The 22,828-nt window shown below is 37.1% G+C and overlaps 1 pseudogene; it reads left to right on the top strand.

Annotated features, from left to right (window-relative positions):
* LOC147529163 (uncharacterized) overlaps window positions 1–22,828 on the top strand; it is a 198,618-nt pseudogene that overhangs the window by 152,536 nt on the left and 23,254 nt on the right.

Here is a 22,828-nt window from a genome sequence, read left to right as displayed (position 1 = left end):
GTCTCCTGCATGTCTTGTGTCATTTTTGTGGACCTGTCAGATACATCCTGGATAACCGCAGGACATGTCAAATTAGATGCCAATGCGTGGTCAGCTAACCAAGTCTCATAGTTCAGGGGCTACTCGATGTGTCTGTTGACAACACCTATGTGTAAATATGTAGGTGTCTTGAGTTCTCACTGAGTTTGTTGTCAAACCTTTAAATAGCTAAAATCAGGGGAGAGAAATTCCACTGCAAAGGCAAACAGAACAGAAATCGGTATAATATAACACAAAATCTACTGTTCTTTGACTCAGATGCTACCAGCCAGGTAGCTGTGAAGAGAGACGTGATATCAGGAATACTGAAGGACCATTCCCACCCTGCCCAGGAGTATTTTGAGGGCAATCACTGACAAATAATGCAAATATTCATCTTCTGCCTGTGCCAGAAGTTGCTCTATTGTATGTGGGTAGAAGTCCAAGGATCCAGCAGGAACAAAAATGCAGAGAGACGCAGACAAACTGGAAAAGAAGAAAGTGGGCAATAGGACCTCACTTTGTAGTTGCTGTACAGTGAATTTCAAGCTCCAGAAAAGTGTCTCAAGGATTACAGCATCAAGAGGCATCTCGTAGTGGTAGTAAAAGTGCCCCATTCTAATCTCCTCTAGCTAGTTATTTTTAATCTTTCATTTCCCATGTTCAGTGAGAAGCATTAACAGATAATTTTCCATCCCCTGCCACACCTTCAAAGGAGTAAATACTGTGTTCCACTGACTGATGTGCTGGCTAACAGAGCTTCTATTAAACATCTCCTTTTCTTTTGAAATTTCCTTTACAAAAACTTTAATGCCCATTTATATTAATCACGCAACTTGTCAAAAATCCCCTTTTCCTGCATGCTCTGTCCCACTCCATATTTTTCCCCTTTCCTTTCTCACAGTAATAACAAAGATGTTCTGAGGTAGTGTTCTTTTTGCTCATAATTAAAAAGAAAGGAAACGGCAAATTAACACCTTCAATATAGGATTTCTTTCCATAATAGAGGAGGAATTCTTAAATTGAAAATAGCAACCACTAGCATATGCCACTCCATGCATTACTTCAAGAATCTAAATGCTAAATAAATATCTGTATTTATATCTTTGCCCAGGTTCTGTAAATTCTTGCTGACTACAGCAGAGGTTTTCAGGACTAATCTAGGTGCAAATTTCAGTACTTCTTTGTCATTATGGTCTCAAGGTTACCTGCTTTCATATAGGAATTCTAGTATTGACAAAGTATCACCATTTCAATATGTATATAAATATGCATATTGAGGTGTGGAAAAGTTTATCTCATAGAAACATAATCTAATTTACTTCTAGTTTTAAGGTCTTGGAAGAAGGCCTGAAAAATAGGCACTCTATTCAGTTTGTTGATAGAATGCAAGTCAGTTTGCAAAACCAACTGTACTTTGTGATGATTTGAAGAGTGATCACTGTAGGTAAGTATGCAAGTATTTTCTATTAAAAGTGACTCCATGTCCTTATTAGTATTCGCCTTGGGGTTAATGCCCTCCTTCATCCTTAACATTCATAGTTTGTCATTTATGGGTTTTTTTTCAACGTTATGTACCTGGAAAAATAAAAAAGAGTTGTTTGTTCCAATCTAGTATTTTTTTAACAGAAGTAAGTGGAAAGAAATACTCAATAAAAAAGGTGGGATGATGTGATTTAATTTCAGAGGAAGTGCCCTGCAAACAGGGCTGTACTTATTTTACAACAAACTGCATGTCCTACATGTACTGTTAAGGAACAGTATAACACACTTTTTACTGCTGACACCTGATGAAATACTCCACGGTTGGATTACCTGAACAGTTTGTGTCATATACTCCTGTTGCTGTACATTCATAACTGTGTGGAGCCCTCAGTCTTTAGGCTGAAATTGTAACTATTCATGGATGCTCTTGGCAACCAAATAATTTATTTTGGAAGCTTCAGTGAAATCCTTTTAGAATTTTTGAATTATGAGAGTGTGCAAAAGTACTCTCTTTCCATTGTGTTTAATAGGCAGCGAAAACAAACCTAAACCAACAGAAAATAGGCTTTTTGGAGAAAACTACACAAAGGCAACTGACGGCTGCAGGTCTTGACTTGGGTGAGTATTTTCCTTGTTCAGGGCTGTTCCTCAGTATTCAGAAAGATTTTAAAGCCAAAGCAGTAAATGGTTTGTAGAAGACCATTCTTTTTAGTTCAAGGTCTTCTCAGATTACTATTGAAAAATGATATTCTAAAAAAATGTGTTACCATGTTTAGAAACGTCAGGATATTAGGCAGGTTAGTTTTTAAAACATATTAAGAGGTTGAGGTGAATCCGAAAGAGAAATCTATTAAGTAATTAGTAGAGCTTATTGAGCTTAGACACTTTTTCTGACATTATTTACCTTTTTCTCTTCCTGGCCTGAGGCTTCTGGAAAGGCTGAAGGCAGCTGATTTCAAATAGCTGCTGTGCTCATAGAGGCAAATTTTAAGTACCTGACTAAACTACTCAAAGCAGAACAATAATCCTCAACACTGAAGAAGTTATAGATTAAGACTTACAGATTTTTGTTATGTCATGAGCATTTGAGGTTTTGAGTCAAAAGTAATAGGAGGCATCTAGCTACTACAGAAAATAGTTGTAATGGTATGAATTATTTTTCTCTTTTGTTTGTGCTACGTTGTCTTACAGAACACTGCCAAAAACAGCTTCGGGAAAGATGGGAACACATTTCTGTCCCATATGGTTTATTTCAATAGGCGACCACCAAAGTTAAATGCTATACTAAGCTAAAATATTTTTTTTTTCCTGAAATAAATTACATACATTATATAGATTTAAATATGATTGAAGATTTCAGTTAAAATGATAAAGAATTTAGATACTGGAAAATATTTGCTTATTGGTAATATGTCTTCTTTTTCTGACTGCATCTACATTTAGTACTGAATGTGTAGATAGTTTCCCTTTTGAAGCCATAACTACTGTTCCTCTTCTAAGGTTTCTGAAACAAGTTTGCTTTCAAAATTCACACAAAGCAAATGTGGGAAAAGAAGGTCAACTCTGGTAGAAAATAATTAAGATGCAGGTGAAATATGCAATTTTGTGTCCAGCATTTGTAGATTGGTCCTCAAGCTTTGTCACAAATTTGTCCAGTAAGATGTACTTCAAGTTTCATTATTTAGAGGGTTCTGGAGAAATTTAGTGTCATTTTCTATTTTCAAGAAAATAGAACGCATAGTTAAGAAAAGAGAATACATAGTTTAAAATGCATCCTCTGCTAGCTGGTGTCAATCTCCACCACAAGGGGCTAAATTAATTTTATAAGCCCAAAAACACTGTGGTGGATACTTGTAAGCACTTTTGCTGTCTGACAGTGAGCCTGGCATACTTCGAGATAGAAATCTACTAGTACTTTTTTGTGTGTGACGTTTTGTAAGCGTTTAGAGATATCATAAGTCTCCACTAAATTTGCACTAAGTCACACATCCACTAAGTCTTGAGGCTACACTATGGCCCGTGGGGAACAGACCAGACTTCTTATCATAGATCACATGAGCTCCAACAGTACTAAAACCATTCAAGGGCACCTGCATTGGTTTAGACCTTAGTAATGTTTCATAGATATGTTCTATCCTTATAAACAGACATGGCTATCAATTTTTCAGATAGAAAATCTAAAGTTTCCTATTTTTGGAATACTGTAATTTAAAAGATGAAGAACAGAAAGAAAAATTAGTGATTTATAAAACTACGTCCTTGGAGATATTCAGATCTTGACTGTACAAAATCTCAAGCAACCTGAGCTATGTTGGTGCTCTGTTGAGTTGGGAGTTGCAACAGGTGACTTCCAGAAGTTTCTTCCAACTTAAAAGTATTTTAGCATGCTACACATCAGAGAAGCTATGTACAGTTGGTAAAATCTGAAATAATGGCAGCAAACCTTACCCGTTTGTGACAAAAGTGGATTATGCTGTCTGAGGCTTTACCATCCACCAGTGTACCATCTGCATCTCCTCTATGAAACAAAACAACTTCTGTGTGGTTTTAAAGCCTGATGGTCCCCTAGTTTGATCGATCCCACTTACTTGTTCCTGGTGCATCGATCGTCCTCAGCATCATTAAGATGTATCCAAACTTGTGTTGGTGTTTTTGTAGCACCTAGTTAGAAGTTGATATGATACTTTCAGAACCCAACTCCAAGACTGCATCTAATCTGAAATATCACTGTCTGCCTCATGTATGTCTTCCACAGTCTTACACCTGTGTCCATAAGGAAAGAAAACTTCATTTTCTACAGACAATAGCTCTCCTATGACCACTCACAAGCCTTATGGACTACAGGAAGGGCTTCTGGTATGGCCAGTATGACTGGAAAGGTGTCTACCTGCTATGCAAAACTGAGAGACTTCACAAGTTGACTGGTGACAGAAGTCTGTTTTACATAGAAAGATGATTTGCATGGAGGTAGCAGATGACCTGTTGGGCCAATGCAAGACCTCTCTTGCTCAGGGGACTTTTCATTAATTTCTTTCTTTTATACTTGAGATGTAATTTTTAACTTTTAAACTTAATTTTATTTTCCTGCTCTATTAATATTGTTTTAGAATTCAATGTACTTTATGTTTCTCTTAAGCATAGGTATACTTATTCGCCAATGTAAATTCACCTAAATTAAAAACAGATATTCACAAACCTAAACTCAGCTGAATTAAGTTTTTGACTGAGAATATGTTACATCTTTGATGTGGCATAAACATTGTCTTAAAAGTATTTAGAAATACCATTTATACCTTGCAAATGAGCTTGTAATCCGAGGCTGTCCAGAAGTTCACTGGGTTTAGGAAAAAATTTATTGATAATAAGAAAGTGAGTCTGAAGGACAGGATTAAAAGAAACAAATACTCATCTCAATGTTTTCAGCAATTCCTCATGCCAGAAAAACGTAGCATGGGAGAAATAACAGCTAGGCTGAATTGACATGTGAATTGGAAAGGCTAGATTGCTGTTACATTGTGGGTGGGCCCTTCATACTTCTGAAGTTATAATGTTTTTATTTAAAGACTAAATTGGATTTCTAGGCATGTATGGTATACATCAATTTAAAATTATTGGAGTTCTTCATATTGTTAAGAGTGCTTCAGTTTGAAAGAGTGAGGCTTTCCTGCAAATGCCAAGTAAATTGCTCTGCAAGTCCAGAATCTTTGATCACCTCTGAATTGAAATGCTTACGAAAGATGCTGTAGTGTTCTAATAATTTTACAGCGCTCTCTGATTCGTATGCCTAGAACCCCAATCATTTCTAAATTGAAGAGCTCTCATTATTTTCAAGTTTTATGTGCAGCATAAAATGATTTAAGATTATTCTGCAGCTTTTCATCTTTTATTTTGCAAAAAATAAAACTTTTTTTTTTTCCCATTTTTAAAGACCAGCTCTTTCCTCTGCAAGCTGGGAGACATTATGAGCTAATTCAAACATTTCACGTTTAAAATGGAAATTGAACCAAATTCTCTCCAAATAGCAATGATGATGGCTGGGGGAAAAAGAAGGAAAAAAAAATCACTGCCTCAAAAGCCGAGAAAATACAAAGTAAGAGGCTGTCAGTGATCCTTGCTGGGAAAAGTGTGAAGAACAAGAAACATATTGTCACTGTTCAGATGCGGTCAAGGTGAAGTGGGGAGACTGAATGAAAGTTACAACAATGTGACAAAAGAGAGACACAGATCCATTTAGTCTTGGAAGGAAGAGAGCAGGAGGCGCAGAAAGCTAGTTCACGTGTTGCTTCTAAGCTGATTTTTGCTGTCATTTTATTATACAATTTCAGAGGGAAATGATGTATGCCCTTTTGTATCTCCTGACTTTGTCTTTTAAGAATAACAGTTAGTTTCTTTCTCACTAGTGACCTTGTTCTTTTTTAACACGTCAGTAGTATATTGTTTATAATTCACATACTAAAGAAAGCTCATCACTATTACTTGTTAGCAGTAGAGCCTTCTCTTGTGTTTCTTTCCAAACACATGCACTGGATGGTCTTTGTTCCCAGGGGCTCACATTTCAAGAATAAATGAGGGCAAAAAAGAAGTCTTCTGGGGGAGAAAGCACAACCACCAGCCTGGGATCCCTACGACTGCACCCCACATTGCCATGAATTGCACATAAAAATCACCCTATTTGCACTTCTCCCCTGGAAACCCTGCTTGAGGAGCTAGAATGAGGACCACATAGGGCATCCTCAAAAGAAAGGGGAGAAAATGAGTCTAAAAAGTATTGCCTTCTAAATGGAGTAGAGTTACACTGACACACGAAAAGAGAAATGGACTGGAGAACCCACCTGCCATTGTGCGATACTTCGGCAGTAAGGTAGAAACTGGTGTGGAGGCAGGATGAAGAAATAGCAGACCACAGCAGAGAAGTCTTAAATGTTTCACAAGTGTGTTACTAAGGATGTAGCCTGGAAACATCTGGAAAAATCTGGAGATTTCCCAAATAGATGTTGAAACAGCAAATGGAGTATGGTCCATCATAACGTCGGCACTTTCAATGGTTTGAGAGGAGTAAAACATACCCTTTGTGTGTAATACCTCCCATTGAAAAAGTAAGTCTGCGTGTTTTGTTATTTCACTTGTTAAAAGCTGCCAGCCACCTCAGGAGATCCTCTGATGAATACAGCTACTGTGGTTTCGGACACTGGTTTACAACTCTCTGCTCCTGACGCCATTGTAATGGGGCTGGTGAGCCTTTTCTGTTGCACCAGTTATCCATATAGCATGTGTTTATGTCTATATAGTGGAGAATTTGTATTATCTCAGAAGGTGAGCTCACGCTAGTGCAGTGGGTTTACAGCTGGAGGGATGGAGGGCGGGTTCCCCTCAGACTGCTCTGCTTTCAGAGACGTAGCTTCCAGCAAAGGATTTAGGGTGATTTCGTAGCATTGTGAAGCCAATATCATCAGTTCCAATGTATCTTACGAACGTGGAAATCGAGTGGAGAAAAGCTGCTGTTGTTTAGAACATTATGTCCTCCAATATTTCCAGTGAATCATTAATCTTAAATATATTTATAAACAAAACTTACAATGCTAAAAATGTAATCTGGAAATCTGTTAAGAATAATCAGGCTCAAAAACTCCTCCTGGACTTTTTCTGGCAAGTACCTGAACCTATGGGGAGAATGATTTACTTCTTTGCTGCTGTACCAGGAAACATTTAGTGAGACTGGTATTTCCCTTGTTCCTCTCTATTTAAGGTTCCCCATTTTTTATTTTCTTGCAGTTTTCTTTCTTTATCTTGTACTCCTCATATATCTAGCTTTATTATCCCCTTTTTCTTAGCTTTCCCCTAAACTCTTTTTCACTTTCCTATTCCCAGCCTTTCTGCTGTTCTTTTATTTCTTTGAAATTAGCATCTCTCCTGCTGAAACTCCCTAGTGCAAGTCTTTCACACCTTTGTTACCCTTCTTGCTGTGGCTCACTTTTGGATGAAATCTGGAGGTGTTACAGAATTTCCTGTAGGCACTTCTGAATTGCCAGAGTGTATCTGCCGCTGGTTCAAATGTAGGGTAATTGCATTTCAGCTTTCTGATTAGTTGAGTTTTTGAGAGATTTTGGTGGACAATCTCTCTGATTGTCTACTAAGCAATGCGCAAACTACAGGGTGTCTAAATAGCATTCATCTAATTTTCAAATTTGCATCATCAGTGGTCTCAGTCAGCAATTAGTATTTCACTAATGTCCAAACAAACATAATTTTCCAAATTATACAAAACTTAATCAGAAATTATGTTTTCTTGTGTGCAGTGGTCAGATGGAGGATATCAAATATGTAAGAGAATAAGTGGGGTTTTTTGTTCATTTGAGGGTTAATACTCCTAGCAAGTATCATTTTACAGAGATGCAAAAAATAAGTGTATTTCCTAAGGTTGTATCTTACTGTTATACAACTGGGTGCTATGGAACACCAAAAATTGATTAATATTTTGGACTTATTTTTTTATTGATATCATTCAGGGGAAATGTATATAAGCTGGAACATAGGAGGTTCCGCTTAAACATGAGGAAGAACTTCTTCACAATAAGGGTAACAGAACACTGGAACGGGCTGCCCAGAGAGGTTGTGGAGTCTCCTTCTCTGGAGATGTTCAAAACCCGCCTGGACGCGTTCTTGTGTGATCTGATCTAGGTGGTCCTGCTCAGGCAGGGGGACTGGACTAGATGATCCTTTGAGGTCCCTTCCAACCCCTAACATTCTGTGATTCTGTGATTCTGTGATTCCAGTGTCTCGTGAATTTTGAGATATAGTATTCCAAAAGGTGGGTTAACAGGTGAATTTGTCCGTTAGGTGCATTAGGACCAATGCAAATTGGTGCATTAGGTCCTTCAGCTGTTGCTTCTAAGAATTTGAGAAAGGCAGCTGAACTAGACCGTGATGGTTTAGACTCGTTCCTCCAGTCTGCAGTCCTTCAGCTTCAAAAGCAACAGAGACACTATATACTATTAATCATCACTGTTGTGTTTAGTACTCAAGAGATAGAATTTTTTTTGTTTTCAGATATTACACACCAGTACGAAACCCCTTATGTGTGTTACATTTCACTGTGAGAAGAACACTTAGTCCTGGTTTGCTGTCTATAGTTGTTTCAGACACATTTATAAAGATAGGTCTTCCTATGGAATCTATAAATCACGCATTACCTTTTAGCTGTGCCGTGTTTTAAAGTAGTGTTAACATCTTAAAAGAGAGGTCTGTGTATTGTTCATAATGCGCATGACTTTCCTTGCTGTGTTATGTACAGAATAATCCATATACCACCCGTACTGAAAGTGGTTATTAAATATGCTGGCTCAGTTTACTGGTAGCTCTAATACACTTCTGTAACAAGGGACTACTTGTAACATCAAAGCATGGGGAGACATTAGCTCTTTTCCCCTATAGCCTCTGACCTGAAAGCTTTGCTTTTTATCTCTGTATAAAAGGAAAATATTCTTTTCAAAGAAGCCTAGCTAGAGTGTGGGTATTTTCTCCATTGTAGAATGAGAGCCTGTGAAAGTAATCTACAATTTTTCATCTTTGTTCAGAGTATTGTTTCTTTTTGGACATTATGCCTCTTTGAGAGTGAAAACTCTTGCTTTCAAGTAATAGTGACTGGGAAGTGCTTTCTAAATCCTGAGGTACTTCTGTTTTCTGTAACCTTGCCAGTCTGAAGAAAGGTGACCAAACATTTCTATTTTTAAAAGAAATAAAGAGAGATATATTGTGTAAGAGAAAAAAAAAAAAGTTTGAGAAATAATTCATGCTCAAAATAATGGATAAGATGCAAAGACTATTTATTGTACACAGGGTTTGTCAGGGAGCCAACATCTGGCAAATGAAAACTGTATTTTATCTTGCAGATGTTTCCACCTATTTTAAAAAACTATCTTATAGAAAATTATCTTTCTCAAGTATATTTGGCCTTGTAGTTCTATGGATTGGATCGTCTTTGCTTCTGACTTTGTATGCATCAGATTTTTTTCTGTAACCTAGCTTGTCTTGTTTCAGTTCAACATTTTAGGATTCTTGACCTTTTGGCTTTTAGACTCTTAACTTGATCTATCCCAAGGAGGACTTGGTTTTCAGAAACAGCTAAGTACACACTGTCAGAAAATTTAGCTGATGTCTGACCTGCACAATTACAATCTGATCCCTTGTTCTCAGGCAATCTCAGAGAGCAGAGTGCTGACTTAACCAAACATAGGTGCAGTAAACAGGAAAAGGAAGGTTGAGCACAAATGGACATATCATATCATATCATATCATATCATATCATATCATATGTAGTTGGTGTTCTGCTGGTTATAAAGACATTTCAAGCCTAAATTTTCATTTAACTTCCAAATAATTTCTTAAACTCATAGGCACTGATAGTATTACAGATACTGCACATTCCCGTACTTATATGATCTGGACTCCAAGGTTTCTAGTAACATCTGAAACTTCTTTTTTACCTGTAAGTGTTTGTTGCAAAGACTCTTTCCTTAGAATCCTACAGAGAAATAGAAGGATCTCAGTTCTTTTTCTTTATTTATTTATACTAAGTCCATTTTAAAGATAGGTTTGGGGTTATTTTTAGGCTATTGCTATGGCTAATGCAGAGTATTATTGTTCTGCATTCCACAATTCATGACTCCTGAGATAGTATGAAGCAGGATTCAGCCTATGACACTTAACTCACAGTGGTGTTAAGTCAATGAAAATTCACTGATTTCTTGGATGCTCTAGGTGGGTCTTCTTATAGACGTGAATAGTTCCTCTGAGGTGGAAGTTTCAAAATTTAGCCTGGGCTTAACTACTTTTCCACGCACCTTCTAAAAATTGCTTAGTCGGTGGAACGGTGTCACTGTCTGACTCTGATGTAACGGTGCAATTAAGAAGAAAATAAAGCTAGTCAATTTTCTCTGTAAGATTTCATATGAATAAATAAGTTTCAATCTTTCTTCTGCTAGAAACAAGCTTGATCACTTGTTTAGGTTTTTTAATAAGGGTACATAATTTCATTGGTGCAAAGGTGCAGACTAGCCTATATTTTTAAGCATAAGTATATTTATTAAAAAAGCATTACAGAGCTGCACTAGTGTAAGCTTTATAAAGTGTCTTATTGCGCTTTTTTTTAATACATTGTTTTTCTTCTCTGTTTTTTGAACTAAGCAGAGAAAACTTTTTATTGCAGAGTTAATTTTATTAATAGGATGTACATATGTGTCCTTAAGTAACAGATATTTTATCTCTGTGTTAGACATAATAGCAACAATGTCACTAGTATGATTTCCAGGAATCTTGCAAGCAGAAAGCACGATGGAGAAGAAGAGAACAGAGTTTGTGTGTTGTTGGTTTTCTTTTCCAGATTGTAATAATAGAACATTTAGAAAATTCAAAATGCTTTTCAAAATCTAAATTTAAGTAAATTATGTATTGCAATTGTCTGGATAGTTGAAAGAATCTGAAACCTTATGCCAAAAGGTTCTTGCATTCAACTAATACGCCAACTTATGGTTACTTACATTTTACTCCTGTTTGCTACAGGTGAAATGGGTGAATATCAGACAGCTCATTATAGAGACAAGTATGCTGCATTCCCAAAGCAGGATGACAGAACAAGTCATGGTACGTATTGTAATTTCAGTGCTACAATACATCTTTGAGCTGTCTGAGGTAAAATGCTTACTAAGCACTGCATTGGGGCTGTCAGATTGCTTCATGGGGTGGTAATTAAATTGAGGCAGTGCTACCGTTCCTTTTGTGGAACTAAGCCAGAATTATCTGTATCCTAAAAATATTCTGCCGTAGATTGCTGGTTGTAATAGGAATGCAGGTTTTTTGCACATAAATTCTCTTTCATGGAAAACATCCTATTTCTCACTGTTTTTTTCTCACCTCCATAGATTATGGGGAAGGAGACTCCTGTGTCACTGGACTAGTTTAAGTCTGATGGAAACTGGTCATCAAAGATGGTATCTTGTTTAAGACTGCAGATACTTGGGCTGGATTCCACTTGTGACAAATGGGGACAAAGGATTGATGGTCATTGTGGCCAAAGGTGGCATTAAAGTTTCCTGCCTGATTTACAGTGTTCTCAGCCTTGATATAATTTAGAATAGCCAGGAGGCCACTCAGCTGTGGTTGTCCATTGCCTCAAAAATACAGCTCAGTGCATGTGAGGAGACAATGTGATAAATGAAGAGGAAGCTGCTTCCGGTTGTTTCTGGAGAATAGCTGCACTATTAAAATGCACAGGAGCTGCCATGCTGGCTGGGTCAGATCAAGGATCACGGCACCTCAGCAGTCTGTCTCTGGCAGCACTCTGGTGTTCTGCACTGAAAATCAGTGCCAGACCAGAGTGACCCTGGCTCTGAAATAGTGCTCAGGGTAGAGAGCTTGCTGTGTCTCCTCATCTGGAAATACTATCACTCATGTTCTTCCTGAGACAGGGTGTTGAGAATTGCAGATAGCATTAGAGATGTAGGCACACAATGGACTTATAGAGCAGCATGATGATGTTCTTGTTTTCTTCTCTGCTGATTTGCTAGTGAATCTGACCTTTCTGAAATTTGTAAGTTACCTATAGGCAGCACAATTTTTCCTAGTTTAATGTCAAAAGTGTATGCAACTCATCTAACTGCAAATTTGATTCCAAAGATACTTTTGAAGATTGGTTGGAAAGGGTGAGGCTGATATGTAAAGGAGACTTGTCTTGTAGGGTGTTTCCCACAATGCACAAATGAGTTTATTTTGCAATTTAATGTCCTTTAGAAAATGGTTTGGTTTTGAGTTCAGATGATCTAGTCAGCCAGTGAGAATTGAAACTGAGGGGAAACAACATATGCACGCAAAACGGTTTTTGAGTGTACAATGTGGGGGAACTGTTAACGGGTTAACTGGAAATAGATGAAATCTCCTGCAAAAGCCATAGTTAAGGTGGTTCTTCTTTTGATGAAATGGTGGTGAATATGAACACATGACAAGAAACGCTGAAAACCACTGTTGCAGGATTCAAAACATGATAAGAAAAGGTTCTAAGGAAGAAATAGTTTATTGAAATAATGCACTAAATGCTTGTCCCTTTCCAAACTAAAAAAAAAAAATAAAAAAAAAAATATGGAAGTACTTAAATCGGTGTCAAATAAATCGGTACATTAACCAGAAAACTGTTATGTAGGGATGAAGTTGCAAAGGGTGACTTTACTCCATGGGCTCTCAACTCATCAGGGTCTACCCATACTTAGAAGAGGGAGATACGGATTCCTATGGGGTAATTCAGAATAAGAATCTCAACTGACTTGACTCTCGCCTTGAAGCATAATTTGTCATCAAAGGATATTGTGACAGGAGACAGTGCAACTGTTTCATTAACAAGATTTCTTATACCATTCTCTGATTATGAAAAGGCTTTTTATTGTTGAAATCTGTGGTTTGCCATTTTTTAAAATATATGTATGAATCTGGCTCAAATATCTTGTACATCACAAATGTGACTTTCAGAAGATATAATCTTCCTTATTAATTCATAATTTTCCTCTGATTATTGAATTTTGAAGCACATTATCTCCTTGCTTATTTGTCAGTTTTTTGCCTCTGGTAAACCGTACTACAGACATGTTCAGATCCTTTGATTTTACTGCTGGTTTTCCTGGTTTCCTTGTTATATTTGCATCCTTCTGTTTGATCTATTATACTCAATGAACAACAGTTTTCACTTAGATTAATCTTCATGCTTGTTTGATTTTTAAGTAGTATATTATAATGATATTAGCGATGTTACACTGAAGTCCCTAGTCCTGCAAAAGCTGATTCTTGTTACTCACTTTCCACGATGTGAACAGTCCTGTTGGAGTTCACGAGTTACACACATGGACATAAAGCTTTGTGAGGTAGTTGCCTTTAGTGGGTTCATTTTCAGAAACACAAAGCCCCATTTTAAGGATTGTTGCTCAGATCTGAAAGTGGACTTTTCACTGGAAACAATTGTAAAAATATGTCCTCAGCTGGGAACCTGGAGAACATAATTTTAATTTTGAGTAAATTAAGCATATATCTTGAGGGATACATCTTGACCAGCAGTATTTTATGACTATCTGACAATCTTTTATACTCTTGAATCATAGAAATATCTTTATTTTTGTACTAACATTTTCACGGTTGCAGTTAATAGCACTAAGCATGAAGCAATAGAAGCAATGCATTTGATTTTTTTCCCCATATTCTTCTACTCAGAGAAAAGTAGCTAGAATAACAGGCAGTAATTAGCTTTCATCCAAATTGTGTATGAAATGTTAGTCTGTAGACTCATTGCACCTATGTCAGCCTGAAGATTAAAGGCTTCTTATGTATATAGTGACAATGCAGGCTGAGCAAGCTGTGAAGGAGCTGGTCTGGTTTGTTGTACAATAACTGATCTGTGGATCACTGGAAGAGTCTGGATTTCTGTGTCCAATCCAGACAAACAAGTCTACCTCATTGTATCTGTCTGTTTTAGTAGATCATCATATACCCTCGGAGCCCACAATGTAGCTGATACAATTTCTGCGGTGCTGGAAATGTATTATTGAGATGGTAGATGCCTACACCCCAATAAAGTTGATGTTTAGACATCTTTGCATTTGTATGCATGCCACAGCTTACTAATTAATTTGGTTCCTGTTTACACATTATTTTCTACCACTGTGGGTACAACCAATGGATTTCAGGTGTTCTACAGTCAAGAAGATAACTATGCATGATGTGCTCTGAAGTTTTATCGACATTATCCTTCAAGCTTTGTTATTAGCACAAAAAGGAAAATATTCTAATCAGTTTGTAAATAGAGAGCTTATAAACAGTGAACTATATTCTTTTCCACTGGAGAAATCCTAAACATAGTCAAGCAAAAGTGAATTGACCTCAGATAACAGTTTGACCTTCTCAACTTGGGATAGTCAAAACTTTCTTCAGCTGTAGCAAACTGCCATCTTGGCTTTCCATCACCTAGTATCCAGGATGATGATCTTCCATTGCACTTTATCACTGTTGCCTTCTGTTACTTATTGTTTCTGGAGAACCTATCATTTGCATCTGATTTGAAATAATTAATTTCAGTTTCTAACCAGTCTATGAGTTCCACCAGTTGGTTTTTTTTTTACTTGGAAATAAAACTAGGTCAATTCCGTTTCAGTTCAGGTACTGTCTGAATGAGTTTGATGTTGCACACATTAATGGTATAACCTAGAAGATGTTTGGCCATCTGGAAACCTCAAAATGTCCTCAAATTGGACAAAGAAAGGTTCCCAGAAGGCTCACTTCCTCAGTTAGTATGAAAGAGTACTAAATTGGAAATTTAGTTAATAATAGTTGATATTTAGGTTTGACACTTGTTTTCTCTTTCTTAAAGACATCTTCTGAAGGATCTTGAGTTGAGGGAGGGAAAGGAGAAGAAACAAAATTAGAGTTTGTGTCCTTTATTTGTGCTTAGATTGCTGGAAAGAAGGAGCGATGGGCAGATATTCATCCTTTCACATTCATTTTCAAAATATTGATGTCTTTGGATAATATTTCAAAGAACCAGCTACCAACTTTGCACAAATATTGTCAATGTAAGTAACGGAGATGGGAGCTCAGTGGCAAAAGAGGCTTAGAAAAAATGTTTCGAGGAGTAATATGGGATAGACTACTGTTTATAGTTTTATATCTTTTAAATCAAAGAGGTAGCAAGGCATACCGGTGATAGTACTCTTTTAATACCCTCTCTGAAACTTTGCCAGCAGTAGGTTGTGTGATTCATTTAGCTTCCCTATGCGCATTATGTCATTTGCCCAATAAGGATGAACTAGAAAAATGATTAAAAAAACTGTAAGCATCATTCATTCTTTAAATGAAATCATAGGTTGTTTTGTCCTAATAGATACTTTGCAGACAGAAATCAATTAGTCTGATAGAGTTACTCTTCTCTGAAATAGAATCGTATTGGACTGGTTTGATGTCTTCTTATAATTGCACTCTGTATGGTTCTTTGACTCTTATCTCTCCCTCAGTCTGTGAATTTGAAACCATCAGGAAGATGTCACATTGGTATGAGCGTTCTTCAGTGATAAGAACAGTAATTGTTGTAGGGAGACTTCTTAATCTTGGGTCACTCCAATCCCTTTTAAAGACAGCAGGTGCTCTCCAGAACAAGCATTAACAGGACGAGATTATGAGGTAACCTGTTGTTCTTTATATCTCGGCATCTCATGACAAAGCTTAACCATCAGCCAGTGTGTTCAGAAGCCAGTCAGTACAGGAAAAAATCAGATGTGACTCAGGAAGGAACTAATGTCTTCAGTACTAAAGAGTGGATTCATTTTAAAGGCTGAATACTGAGAATAGTTACAGAGAAATTTACATTTATATAAGATAATTATATGAGTCAATTATAAAAGCAAGAAAAAAAAAACCCAGCAGAAGCTAAAAAGACAGAGCTGCAGATATTCATGGTGTAATGCAATCAGAAAGAAATTCTGCTTCCTCAGAAATCAAAATCTGAAACTTCATCTTGCTAGATTTGTGTCGTGTTGCAACTTTCTTTTTCATTCTATCCCTCATCTTCTTCCCAGCTGTGGCAAATGTGGTGAAAGCAAGTTAGTCATTCACATTACCAGACTCTAGCACTGCTAACAGTGTGACTTCATACGTTTGTGCTTGTGCTGTGGGCTGCTTAACATTTACAGGGTGAACTCTTGAAGCTGAACATGCTCAGGGTCTAACAGAGCTCACCCAAGTATGATCACGGTGGAGCAAAACTGCCTGTTATTTTCAGCTCTCAATCTTTTATGAATTTATGCATCCAAATACAAACTAAATTTTGTTAAAATAAGATTTTGTTATCTAATCCTATCCATTCTCATCAAGATCATGAAGTAAAATTATTTGAGTAAAGCACATGTATGGCAATCTTTGTGAGGCCAGAATTAAGAATAGGATAAATCACTGCATTCATATTATAAAGCCCACTTTCAAAAGCAATTCAAGAAAAGATCTCTTAAAGTTATTTAAATGCAGAGGTGTACCTAGCACTTTCTAAGAGCACACTAATCTCAGTAAGTGGTAGGGACTTAACCCTTCTTCACTTTACCTTTAAAAAAATATCAGCTAGACGCCTACCTTTGTCTCAAAGTTCCTAAATACTTTATAAAAAATCTGGCCTTTGATAGTCCCAATCCCCTTGACTTTCAGTATGACTTTTCATCCTGAATTCTAGATCCTCATAGATTTTGAGGGTCTAACTCTCTTAAATTAAAGTGTGAGTTAAAGGCCCAGGTATTTTTGAAAAGCTGAACCTTGGTGCTCAAGTCCCTTCTGAAAATAAGTGTTAGACTACTAATCCCCTCGGATACTTGTGAAATACTTTTCTGTCACCTCTGAGAAACTGTTCTAGAGGAATTTACTTTGCTAACCACTTGCTTTGTTCTGAAGTTTGTATAACGAGCTTGTGTAATATTTATTACAGAGAATTTATTTTTTTTTTTCATGGAAAGAGTGTCAAAACTGTATTTTAAAATGAAAAATTGTGGACATAAGAAAAGTATTTATTTATGCTTTCAGCAGGTAAATGTGTTTTTAAATGGAATTTAAACAAATGGATTTTTTATGGTGAACAAAGCAACAGTAAAAACAATGATTATGTTTTTCATAGTTCATTTGCCTCTCTTGCCCTGCAGATCTTGTACAGAAGGAAAATGAGATCCCTGGTGAAGCCTACAATGTCATTGACTCTGAAGAAGGACTCAGAGACCCATTGGTGTTTAACGACCCTTATTGGCCTGTACAAAAGAAACTGGTATGATCTACTAAGAGACATATGGTTCTTTAGAAATATTAACACTGCTTTCTTCATGAGTAAACATCGTATTCATGCATTTCTAAACACTGCCTGGTTTTAGACAACTGCTCTTAAAATGACAGTGCAAATTTGGTGAGGAATTGCATTCATTTTTTCATTAGTACTTGACCAACAGCAGTGGTATTTTACCAATACAACAATCATGCAATTTTAATGTTATTATTCTGTAGTATCGTGTCAAACTAAACAAAACGCAATAGATAAGAGAGCTAAGCAATACAGTGAAGAGCAGTTAGAGTGTTTTATAGGGCATAGGCACATTATGTAACGTAATTACGTGGTGATATCCAAAAGTTATAGGTAAGTGTTGGAATATTATAATATTTCAGTATTAATTACTTCATTAAAGTAAAATATACACTATGAGAATCTTTATTGCAGAGAATGGCAATTGAAGGAGATTAGAGTAGCAAAGTGACAAAGGGAAGGGAAGGGAAGGGAAGGAAAAGGAAAAGGAAAAGGAAAAAAAGGAAAGCAAGGAAAGGGATAAGGGGAAAAATATAAATGCAAAATACATGAAAGAAAACCTTTTCACAATGAAGAAAACAGTAGTGGAGATTCAGTCAGGAGAATATAGGAAACAAATTGAAAAAACAAATTGCACTCATATCAAAGAATGAACTATACAGGGCCAGAACCTAGTATGAGTAGACTTTGATTGCAGGCAGCATTAAAGTTCTAATATATCTGAAATGCTTGATAGATACTCCCAGTGTAGACAAGTTCTGATGGACAACGCTGTACTTTGTGCTGGCTGCTTTAATGTGTGTCCCCAGAAAAAAAGCATCTATATGACAGACACTCCACTGACATCTTTCACTGATTCTAGAGATGTTCTACCTGTGGTAAAGCCAAAGTGCAGTTTAGTTAGTTTCAGTTTCTATAAGGGATGTGCTGGTTTTCTAAACTTGAAACATCCAGGGGAGGAAATAGACTGAGCTGTTGGATTTGTTTTCTTCATCAGACTTATTAGTGACTAATTTATCTTTTCATGAGCATTTGTAAAAAAAAATGTGATTAGTTCTGATAGCTTATATTTTTTCCTACTTTAGTATACTTCTCAATGCTCCTTACGAGGGATGGAATTGAATCTGGCCATTTTTTGGAAAGTTTCATGAGATGTAACAATTTATGTGAACCAAGATTCTTCTTGAAAAATCAATTCAGCAGCTTGAAGTAATGTACTTGTCATATGGGAATATTAATATGAAAGAAAAATGACAAGGATATATAAGAAATTAAACTAACTGCCTGCATAGAGATATCAAAAAATAGTGATGAATACTCTGAAATGTTTGTTGCAAGATCTTACCACTCTACAGTCATCAGAGATACGAATGTTGAAAAGTACTTTTTTCTAATTCCATCCCAATGATTTAGAAAAACTGTAATATATGTGGACTGGTACATTCTACATACTACATGTCATAGCTTTTATGTTGCTGGGCAGAATCCTCTAACAGAAGTGCGTGGTCCAGCTCAGTTTTTGCAATACTGTAGCGGGAGGAATGGAAAAGTTGCATCTGCCTCTCTCTGTCACTGCAGAACGGAGAAAAAAGTCTAGTGGGGAACGGCAGAAGTTCTGACTTCCCTGTGCTGGGGCTGATGATATGCAAGGCAGGGACAGTGCCCTGTAAAGGAGCCAAGTCATTTATTCTTCCTGGCAAGGCAAGAGAAAAGCAAGAGAAATTGTGATTCTCTGAGTCCCAATAAGACCTTTTTACCCTATTCTGCTAATGTAAAGGGCTTTAGGATGGATTTGCATTCACTTTTGAGCCCCTTTGCGCTACTAGAGAGTTTAAACTTGACGTTCCTAGTCAGAATTCATTCTCTGATCTGCTCCCCTGATAGTACAATTGCCTTCTCTTGAACCATCAAAGAGCTGTGCTTCAACAGCCCATCAGGCTCAGGAACCAAACTTGAGTGTTACGTGTCCAAAGTATTCAGGAGGCGTCAATTGACCACCTTGCCTCTTTTCCGAATTGTTATCCTTTAAATGTTAGTGTTGACAACCATAACAAAACACACTATTTTGAGAGGATCATGCCAGCTCTAAGTATACTGCCTAGTGAAGGCCAGGGGGAAATGTAGAACAATTTATGAACTACGGCAATTTCCCTTTAAAAAATGTAGTACTGTTTTATTTTACTCTTTCTGTTGCGTTAGTTATGAGGTGACTAAACAAACATGAAAAAACAGTATGTAAAACAAAATTAATCAAGGGTTATCTAAAGAATGTAAATATATTTGATACTGCAATCTAGTTTGGAAGAAACTCAACTTTGAATTAGAGATCTATTCTTCATTGTGTATGCTCTGCACAGACATAAAAAGTGCTAGTAAAATGCGTGGCATGATGATTTTGGTAGCTTGGCAGACTTACCCCACTGGTTCATTTCTTTCTGTGTTGACTTTGTCCCTTACATTCCAAAGATGGATAAATGTATTAACATGTAGTTTACCACACAGGTCAGGGGATCTTTCTCATTTGACCTTGAAAACAAATGTTCTGTCTGCTCTGCATGGATAATTCATAAGATTTAGTGGCTCATCTCTATGTTTGGCATTCAGAAATGTCGCTTCCCCAAATGTGTTGCTGTCTTCTGCACCACTTAGGTAGTGCACTGCTGCTGAAAGGTGATCACACGTTTATGGGACTAGACTCGCATCACACAGTGATTTTTGGTTCTTTAGCATGAAGGCACAATATGCTGCTAACATGACGAAAATATCCCGTTTTCATGAGTAGCAGAATGTACTGCTTGTATGTTCTTTGGACATAATCAAATTGTGTTGGTTGAAGAAAAATACTTGATGAAATTTAGGAAAAAAATAGACAATGGACAACCCACAATCATTCTTAAACAATTTTCCGCTAGTCAGTGAAATAACTTAGTGTATTTGCACACATGTGTTTGAATACAAACACTTAAGTAAGGAAAGATCATAGCTGAGAGAAAACAAATAAAAGGCAAAGATAATAACATATTCTTGAATTGCTCACTCTTAGAAGTGTGCGTTAGCTGAATTACTGCACAATGATATCTGGTATGCAGCAGTACTTCAGTGTATATAAGACAGAAAACAAGCAAAATGAGACTATAAAAGACAAGAATAAGGTCAGTTATCTAGGTGAGGCAACTAGAAGATTCTACCCCTCTGGCGAATATTGTACAATTTTTATTGGGTAAACTTTGCAGACATTCCTTTTTAACTTCAGACCGTGAGCTGCAGAACTCGTGCTACCTACAGGGCTAACAGAACAAAAAAACTGACTCTGTTTCAGAGAGCTTGCAGTTAAGAGTAAGATAATCGAACAGTTGAATACTATCAGGATACATCCGTCCACATCAGGAGGCAGTGAGACAATATTGATCTGCTGGGTAAGCAGCAATCACATCTCATCAGTAGCTTAGTCATTATTGAGTCTCTAGTCATCAGAGTAAAATAAAGATTTGATATGGGACTATGTCTGGGCATATACTCACAAAAACTAAACAAGTTGTTCAGCTCCTCTTTGCAGGACTATCTTTTCTGTCTAGGCACAGAATATTTGTGAAGGTATGTGGATGGGAACAGTCATAATACTTTTTCTGAGATCGAATTAAATATAACGGCATTTTAAGGACAATTCATTTTCTTGAAGCCATAGTTACATGAAAAATTCTAGTTGGCATGAGACATCACTGCCGTAGAATTAGGCAGTTACCATAACCTGCTGCTATTATTTCTTTTTCTCCTATCCCTTATGCAAGTACAAGTGTGGATGCTACCGTATGGTGAGCCTCAACAACTGATCCAAATTAAAAAAAAACAATATGGTAAGAAAACATTTAGGATTTTAGCTGCATAAGTTCTCCAATCAGTTCATCGTGCCACTGCAAACATATTTGTGCCACCAAAGGAAAAGAGGCAGTTGATGCAAAAATGAGAACTATCACCACTTAGGAGCAGCACTAACTTTTTCTAGCTGAAGGTGTGCCTAGAATAGTGCTAGAAGAAAAGCTGTCCCCAGAAACGAGACAAATAGTGATAAAAGTGCATTATGCCCTACGAAGGGTGGTGTTGATCTTGAGCTTATTGAATATTTGTCATTTCCATGAAGTTTTTGGCACAGCAGCACCAATAGTTGATTAGATATTTTTAAGAGATCCTCAATAATTTAATGCTTTTTGTTATATTGTATCTGTGCCTATTAAAATATATACTGAATGCTGTGCATAATTATCTTCATAAGAGAACAGTATTAGGACAGCTGCTGAGATTCAATTAATTTTATGGGGAGATAACATTTTTTCAGTTGACAGAACAGTTAAGAAAATGGGCTTGACTGGAAAAAATCTGAATCCTGGCATGTAGCTGTGTCCTTGTGCTGGTGGTTAAAAGTGGCATATTATTCTGCAGGGATATGGGAAACATCCTGCCTCCTAGGCCCAGAGCCTGCTGAAGAGCATCATCACCAGTGTCCGTGGGCAGCATGAACAAACTGGCTTCGCTCCTTGCAGTTGTTCCTACTGCTGAAGAGGAACTTGTATCTGAGCCTTTTCTCTCTCTTTCCGGCCCCTGTGCTGTAGCTGCTTCAGACAGCAGTCTGTGTATGTGCTCTGCAGTTCGGGCACTGCTTTTGGAGTCCTATGTGCCTTGGAGTGAAACATCCCTTTTATGCCCAGCCTCCAAAGGCATGCCCATTGAGAGCAGAAGAGATATCACCTGTGGGCCCTCCTGCCTTTTGCTGGTCAATCAAAGTCAACCACCTCCTGTGTCTGAGTCCGTGGAGCAGGTATGCCGGCATCCCTGGTGTGCTGTCAGCGTGCAGGTACCAGCATCCAACAAATGCACCCCAAACTCAACAGACCACAGATTTTGCAGAGACCTTCTGATCTGAATGTGAGAGTACATTTTATTTCATCTGTATGTGCTTGGAGAATAACGCATATAAATTCTTCTTAGACAGCACGGCCAGGTTAGGTTTGTCCACGGTTCCCCACCATACGCTTTTCAAAGTATGAACCAAACCCAAATGCATAGTACTTTGGCAGATAATTTCTCCCACTCTTCCCTTTCTCTTCCCCCTCCCTTCCCAGCTCACACACAGTGACTATAGGGGGCAATGCAACCTCATCATACAGCCTGTGTACATCAGCTACATACCACATTAATAGGTGGAAACTTTCAAGTCTTGGTTTTTACTTCTTGCTTTTGAATAATTTGTATCTTGATAAACTATATTGTTACTTGTGCTCCACAAAACAGAAAGTTTTAACTTCAAATAAGATTTTACTAGTTAGATTTTTCAGTTTGTAAATGAAAGTTAATAAAGAGTGATTTTATTTTGTACTACTAATTTAAATTAAAATCAAAGATAAAACAAGACACAAGAAACAGACTAAAATAATTTTGAAATTCATTTGACATTGATCACTAAGCAGAACTACTCCA

The sequence above is a fragment of the Tauraco erythrolophus genome, chromosome 2, assembly GCF_009769465.1.
Source record: "Tauraco erythrolophus isolate bTauEry1 chromosome 2, bTauEry1.pri, whole genome shotgun sequence".
Classification (NCBI taxonomy): domain Eukaryota; kingdom Metazoa; phylum Chordata; class Aves; order Musophagiformes; family Musophagidae; genus Tauraco; species Tauraco erythrolophus.
Note: the sequence above shows the minus strand (reverse complement) of the source record. Positions and strands in the feature narration are given on the sequence as shown.